This window comes from Miniopterus natalensis, chromosome 21 (assembly GCF_054644295.1).
Source record: "Miniopterus natalensis isolate mMinNat1 chromosome 21, mMinNat1.hap1, whole genome shotgun sequence".
NCBI lineage: Eukaryota > Metazoa > Chordata > Mammalia > Chiroptera > Miniopteridae > Miniopterus > Miniopterus natalensis.
This window is the reverse complement of record NC_142101.1, coordinates 10,620,617-10,628,567: the sequence shown is the minus strand read 5'-3', so window position 1 is coordinate 10,628,567 and position 7,951 is coordinate 10,620,617. Positions and strand designations below refer to the sequence as shown.

At 38.0% G+C, this 7,951-nt stretch overlaps 1 protein-coding gene across 1 annotated transcript in view; it reads left to right on the top strand.

Moving 5' to 3' along the window:
- The first annotated feature begins 964 nt into the window (after positions 1–964).
- AKT3 (AKT serine/threonine kinase 3) overlaps positions 965–7,951 on the top strand; it is a 139,684-nt gene continuing 132,697 nt past the window's right edge. The window contains exon 1 of the mRNA XM_016201398.2: positions 965–1,388. The gene's annotated coding sequence lies outside the window, so the exon portion shown is untranslated. The remainder of the gene's footprint in view (positions 1,389–7,951) is intronic.

Genomic DNA, 7,951 nt, shown 5'->3' with positions numbered 1-7,951 from the left:
GAAGGCGGCGCGGGGGGCGGGGGAGGGTACCGCGCCCGGCTGCGTTTCTAATCGTAGTGGGTTTTGATCCGCCGGGGAGCCGCGTGCTAAGAATAGAAACGCGCGGAAGATGCCGGGCTGGCGGCCCCGGTGCTGCCGTCGCTGCGGGCGGCGGCCCGGCTGCAAGTAAACAAACCGGCCCTTCCCCGGCCCCTGCGCAGCGGCGCATCGGCCATGATGCCCGCCCGGCCCTTCGGGGCCCCCGGGGGAGCCTAGCCGGCGGCTGTGCTCGCCCCGACTCCCAGGCGGGGTCACCCCTTGTTTGGGATTTCCCAGGAATCTACCCGTCGGCCAGATGGGCTCTGTCTAGGGCCGGGTTTCCAAGACCCATGTTCACTGTTGATCTGAAAGCGGAGGCAGCGCTTAGCCATAGGTCAAGGGTAGGATGCTCACGTGTCTCCCATCAAAATAAGGCTGCGAAAAATCACAGCAGCTCGTTCCCCCCGCGTGGCGATGAGCTGGAAGCCCAGGAGTTTGTCATTCAGAACGTCTCCAAAGAGAAACTGAGCGGTGGGCCCTGGGTGGCTGCTGGTTCATGGCTGGTGTTCATACCGTGGTCACGCTTCCCACGGTCACCCTGAAGCCAGAGGGTATGACATTCTGCAGTTAGGACATTGCCACCTGCCTCAGGTCATCAGTCCAGATGTGTGCGCTCCATATTTTGGAAAAGCCTGGTCATACACCTTTCAGTACACTATGTAAATCATTAGACAACCACTGGGTTGTTTTTTATTTTTTGGTGGAAACTCATTAAAGTAGATTATACATTGTTAGGAAATAGGTGAAAAACGCCAAAGGTGGAAGAGTCCAATAAAGATGGTTTAGGAAACTCTGTCTGCAGAACTTGAGTGTCATTGCAAAATATGTCTAAAGGCATATGAATGTTCCAGGAGGTGGTTGTCTAATACACACACACAGAACACACACTCTCACATATATTTAGGACGTGGTTGTCTAAAACATGAAAATACTTATTAAAAGACTTATTCATAAATTCCTAGTTTTCTAAGGTATATGATTAAATGCACAATTATTTGCATATATAGTTACTCATATAGAAAATAACAGTAATACATACTAATACAGCACAGGAATTAGCTGTTTCATGCATTACAACTGGAAATCTACTTTTGCCCCACCCTGTACATAATCAGGACTGTAGGGTTTCTTTCTTTTGACAATATGTAATCTTGACTCTGAAAGTTTACCAAGGAGATTGTATTGAAGATCTGCTTTTGGTTTTTCTCACTAGGGTTGACCCCGGTATCTTTGATTGGCTTGAGCTTCTTTGTAAAGTGAGGGAAATGCATATATCACATGAATGAGACAACATCGGAACTGAGATGAATGTAGGTTTTCATTTCAGCTGTGTATTTTACTGTGTATTTGCGGTAGCATGTTTGCTTACAGTGTAAAAAAAAAATCTAAATTCTGCAAAATAACTTACGAAACTATTAATTGTTGTCATTTTGTCCCATACACTGAGTCTTTTCATGATTTAGTGACTTAGTTTTCAAATTAAAGTTGATATTGACTTAGTTTAAGTTCTGTATGTCAGAGTACTTTAGGGTTCTGCTTTGGACTTTTACAATGTTCATGTAAGTTTATGACTAAAATATTTTAAATAAGATTTCATTCAACAAACATGATAGCAGCTGGTTTGATTAAAAACTTTTCTCATTTATATTTTATTCAGGAGATCACTACTGTTAGAAAGAGAATTTGTTTCCAGGTCACTGCAAATCCAAACATATTTTGGTTATCTTGGGACTTTGCATAGAGTCATGCAAAGTAGGGATCTAAGATTTTCAACTTTAGCTTTTGATTTAAACATGTGAGAGGTTTTCTTACAGAAATTCAATGGAAATTTCCAACTCTTTGGGTTTCTTTAAAAAGAGGAACCTATTTTACAAATTGATTTTGTGGAAGTTTAGAGTTTACTTAAACTTTGCATATCTGCCAAAGCGTAGCTACACTCTTTCTGTTGTTATACCTTTTGGTTCAAGAGTTCACCCTTGGGAAGATAAAGCAATCATTGTTAACAAGGTGTTAATTGGATTTTTAGTGTGATTTGATAGGATCTTGTCTTTAGAGTGAGATTAAGTGTCAAGTATTAGAAAATATTTCATTTGAAACCATTTAAATTTGAATAACAACATGAGAGACAGAAAAAGAAGCCATTTCATTTTGTTTGGACAAAAAAAAGTCCAAAGCAGAACCCTAAAGTACTCTGACATACAACTTAAACTAAGTCAATATCAACTTTAAGTTGAAAAGTAATTCACTAAATCATGGAAAGGCTAAGTCTATGGGACTAAATCTTGTAATTTGACTTGCATTTTTAACTTTCTTAAATTAATAGAAAAATTAATGCACATGGTTAATTTTTATAGATTTGTGTTAGAATATTTAAATTATTTAAAGTTATTTAAAATTATTTAGAATTGTTCTGTCCAGGTGTCAGAGTTGGCAGCAGTATTGAAATTCTGCTTCCTACAGCATGTGCTGTTCTGTAGCCTACAAAGATAGCCCTGAATCACTTGATGTTAACTTAGTTATTTTATCATGGTCTTTCACGTGTGATGGAGCTAGATTCAGTGCAGAGTTAATGCTGGCCAGTGCCTGCTGAGCACTTGCCATGTGCCAGGCACTGCTACATGTCACCAACATGTATGTATACATTCATTTAATCTTCATGACAGCCCCTGCTACATTTTCGAAAGTGATTTTCACATGAGAAAACACTTATTCTGGCATTACAAAAATCCATTTCATTTTAACTTTCCTCATTCTGAAACTCTTTTAGTGTTTTTACTTAATTCTTTCTACCTTTTAGAGTTCACAGCAACAGTGCTGAATTTCGATAACTTAGTATAAATAGTTTTCCCAGAAATCAAGCTGATGTAGTAAAAACAAAAGTAAAATATATTGACTGACCCATAACACCCTTTTTCATTTCAGTTATTTCAGACGCTGAATTAAATGCCTCAAATGTTTACATATTTCCTTGTAGCATCAGCCTTTCAGTGTATTAGATGTAAATATATTTCCTTCAAATAGTAGTTGATGGAGAAATTAATATGTGCTTATGACCTGTGGATTTGCTTGTCAGTTTTTTTTGTTTTCAGTACTCTTCATATTTCTTGCCAACTGCAGATATTTTACACATCTAAATAGGTATATTTTCCTAATATTCAGGGGGAAAGTCAAAAGATTTACTAGAAGAGATCACTAGAAAACTTCCAGATAAGAATTTCTGTCCCCTGAATTAAGATATCCTCTGACTATATTCATGGGGCTGAAGATGGGAGGGGAGGAAGATGGTCTTTTTCAGTATTGGAGTTGAGTTCAAGTTTTGTCTTAGTGGAGCTGATGTTTGAATGTTTTATCTTCCCAAGTATCTTAGACTTTTGTGGACAGGAACCATGTGCGATCACAATATTGTTAGCTCAGATGTTGTTTATAAATGGAGCAAGAGAGTAGATTTGAACTTGAGAAATCATAAATATTAGCTCTGGAAGAGCTGTAGAGCTATTTGGAATTAGGCTAATGCTCTCTCTCTATTTTTACGGCTAAGGAAATAGAGGCAAAGAGAATTCGGGGACCTTAGCACCCCTCGGGGTGGGACAGAGTTGGAAATGTGGGGACCCAAGTGTTTTGGCCTGTCCAGTGCTCTCCCTACTGTACCATACCTACATGCTGACTCATTTAAATTGGTGGGGAAATCTGCCAGTCTGATTCTTGACATTTAATAGACCATGTACCAATTTGCTGTTGTGTGTACGTGTGAATTTTCTTTTTCCATTTTATGATCAGGGAGGTCCCCAGGGCAGAGTTTAGAAGGATTTTACATGTGTGTTGGAAATCTATGGCCAACTGTGCAACCAGAATTCTCTTAGCAGCAACCCTCTACCTGCCTCTGTTGTTCTAGGTGCCTGCACATAGGGACAAGCCACAGTTTGCAAGAGAAATATAGGGGGAAATTGGTCAGTAGCTTGTCCCGTGTTCGAGGAGTCGGAGGGATCCAGTAGGCATGTTTCTCGTTGCACATTAGAATAGTAAGTATTCACTCAGCACAAGTTGGTTTTTATTTATTCTCACCTGAGGGTATGTTTACTGAATTGAGAGAGAGAGAGAGAGGGAGAAACATCAATGTGAGAGAGAATCATCGATCAGTTGCCTCCCACCCGTGCTCCAACCGGGGATCAAACCCGAAACCTAGGTATGTGCCCTGGTCGGGAATCGAACCCGCAACCCTTTTTGGTGTATGGGACGGTGCTCCAGCCAACTGAGCCACCCAGCTGGGGCACAGGTTCCTTTTTTATTTGACTAATGATGAACTGTGTTGGTTGAAGTGGTACTTAAATGCCCTAAGCAGGTGTAGGGAAGAGGGAGGAAGTGCCTTATGTTTTTGTGTGTACGTTTCAAAGTTTGTAAAGTGGGTTGTTAAGAACTGGCAGCATTGAAGAAGTGGCGTTTTGTGTGAAAGTCAGAAACTTGCCCAAGCTTATTCAAGTATTTGCCCATAGTGTAAAACTCAGCGAAGATATTTACAGCTAAAGACTCTTAAGAAAATCCACAAAGTGTATTACTGTACTCTAAAGAGAGGAAAGGTATTCGAAAGATATAATTTGTGTGGCTCACTTCCCTGTATGTTATGTTTTTAACAGGATTATAATTCTTGAAAGGGGCAGACTGGCTTGTAGAGTTATTTGAAGTGTAGAGCAAGTTGCCTTGAATTTCCCTTCCACTTCAGTATTTTTCCTTTCCCTCAAATCCTTTGAAAAGTTTTATACAGCCTTTTGCACTTATGGCATATATTAGTTCCACCTGTTCCTTGTACCTAGGTGAATACTGTAAAATTATATTATGGTTACCCTTGACCATCAGGTGTATTTCAAAGTAGCAACCTTCTGTTGTGTTTGAACATGAATTGTCCTCATTAATTCAGTGTGACCAGCCTATCTAAAGTATATAAAACATTGTGGCACAGAGCAAGTATACTCTACATAATATTAATCAGAGCCAAGTTTATAGTTTAGAAAAAGTTGTGTTGTAGAATTGTCCCATGGTTTTTAACTTAGAAAGTAACATAGGAAATTATTAATTTATGAATTTTGCTCTTATTTATAAGAAAGAATTGCTGAGGTGCCTTTTAACTTTGTCACCCTACTTTTAGTCTTCTGTTAAAATTTTATTTGTGATGCCACAGTTAAACAGGGGTTGGCGAAAGTAGGTTTACAGCTGTGAGCATGCGAAAGTTTATCTTTGTATTGTTATTTATTAATTATTGTCTTTTCCATACAAACAACTGTAAATCTACTTTTGCCAACCCATGCATTTACTTTCTAATTTATTTGAGAACATTGGGCTTTATTGGACTTATGAAGGATAGTTTGATACAGAAAAAAAATGTTGAGAACTATTCTCCAGTGTTGTAGGTATTTTTGAGAGTTCCTCTCATGCTGCTGGGGAGAAAGCACACCCACCTGATAGGAGCCTTGAGTTGCATGTGGTCACTCTTGTTTCCTGCCACTAACTTGTACCGGTAGCTGTGAGAAAGAAAATGATGTCATTATTGGTTGGTCACAGTTTGCCTCGGTTCAGAATTGTAGATGCAGTCAGTAGCTACCACATAGACTTGGTCTTAGAGGCAAATGAGGTAATATATGTGAAAGCACGTTGATAGCAAATTATTCAAGGCTTGGAAAAGTTTTTGAAATGCTTTATTTTGCTTGCCTCCCCGTATACTTAATACAGGCCTTGTCTCAGAGTAGACAATACATATTTATTAACTGAATAAACATATGTATATTAATTACATGTTTTCTTGAGTGAATGCTATTTTTACAAGATGTTTGACGAAGTTTAATTTTTGCTTAAAATTGGGTGGTCGTTATAAGTAAACAAGTATCTTAAATATAGCCTTGTAAGTATCATTAATGGAATATGCCATCCTTTCTCTCTTTTTCTTCCCATTATGGATAATTTTGGGTAGTGTTGATGCTTGATTTGTTTGGGAATTGAAACTCGAGCATCGCATCTCAACCAAAAAATGTCAAAAATGCTGAGAATGAAAGGGTAATTTTAATCTGTGATAGTTCTTACAATTAATGGGGGTCTGTAGGAAATGTACTTCAGTGAATAGGAATGAACACGTATTATAGTTTTAATTCTATGTAGGTGCTTCCATAAAGTCCAGGTTCAGGTTTGGTTTTAAGGAGGCTTAATACCATTCTCTTAGTTGACCTAGAATATTAGTTTGTGTAGTCTGTTCTTTATTAAGGCTGAATCTTCATTCCTTGTTTTATGCACTGATTTATTCCATATTTGTTGAGCATCTATTATGTGTCAGGCACTGTCAACTTGTTTTACTACTAATAATGCTACTGAATGAGGTAAAAGATGTGAAAATGTTTTTTAAATTATGAAATGACAATTTCAGTACAATTATCATCATCAAATTCTCAGATAGTCTGAACAAAAGTACCTTTATTGTAACCGCTTTGTGTAAATTCTAAATTGAATCTGCCAAGGATTTTGTGTGAAATTTTTTCTAAGAATGGGAAAAATTAGATTACTCAGCAATGAAATGTTTAATGAAGTAGGTTTAAAAGAAAAATAAACCCAATTTTGTCTGCTAAAGCTCATTGGATCGGATGAACTTCTAGAGAAGTTAGGACTGTTAGGGGGAGGTGAAGTTCACTGTACCTTCGGAAACAGGTTACATCCTTAAAATCTAGCAAACTCATCAACTTGCAGATCAGTGTTAGTAACGTGGGAGACTGAGCCGAAGAGTGCAGGTGACAGGGTCAGGAACGTTGCCACGGCAGGAAAATTAAACCAAAGAGTATAGTTTACTGCTTATGAGCTCATAGCATTGTTTTTAAACACAAAAGAGCATTTGTTCCAAATGTATTGATCATAATTCTGGAGTAGTATATACCTTTGAATGTCTTTTAAGTTATGTTTAAAGAATGTGTCATTTTGGTCAGTAGAGACTCAGGCGCAATTTTTAAAGCTGAAAACTATGATTATGGGTAGAATCTGTTAGCAGTTTAAGATGCGAATGCATAAAGCCATCTCTAAAATGTGTGGGGTTCACTGGCCATCATGAAGATGATAAATTTGTCTTGTTGATTTAACGTACATTTTGACAGTTTAATATAGATATATAAGCACCAGTGAACATTTTTTATCTAAAATACTAGTTTTTGAAAGCCTTTTTATAAAATAAAATTCATTGACTTTGGGCTGATCTGCTTATTGCAGTATCTTGTCTTATACTGAAGAGGCGGTGCTGGGGGAAGAGCCTGCGCCTGGCTCTCTGTCTTGGGTCTCTCATAAAGTAGCCGTGTGACCTTGGGCAAGTCACTTCATCTGTCTTGAATCTTTCAGCTGTAAACTGAAGGTCTCTTTCAGCTTTAAGATTCTTAAAATGAAATGTCCACTTAAAACAATAAAATTAATTTTGACAATACTTTTGTTTCTCTAGTGTTTTTTATTAGGGTAATATAAATTATTTAAATAGGAAAGTACACATTTTAAATGTTCATTGGGTATGTATTAGTTTTTGGTCATTACTAAGTGTTGATCCCCGATCTCTTCCATTTCTAATCCCAGGATAATTAAGATGTGAATTTTCTTTTACCCAGGTTATATAATTTTATAGCGAGGAACCGAGAATTGCTTTAATGGATATGAGGCCCCTTGCTTCAGTACTACCAAAGAGAAGGTCTGCAGGGCAGCTCCTCTTTAGCCATAATTTTGTGCTAGTGTGCCCAGTGTTTAACTTCCTTATAATTATTTATGTAGAGCTAACCCTTTCATTGTCTAGCTCCATATGGATTATGTAGCCAGTTCACCATGTTGAGGTCTTTAGGGAGTTTCATAAATGAAATTAAAATGATCT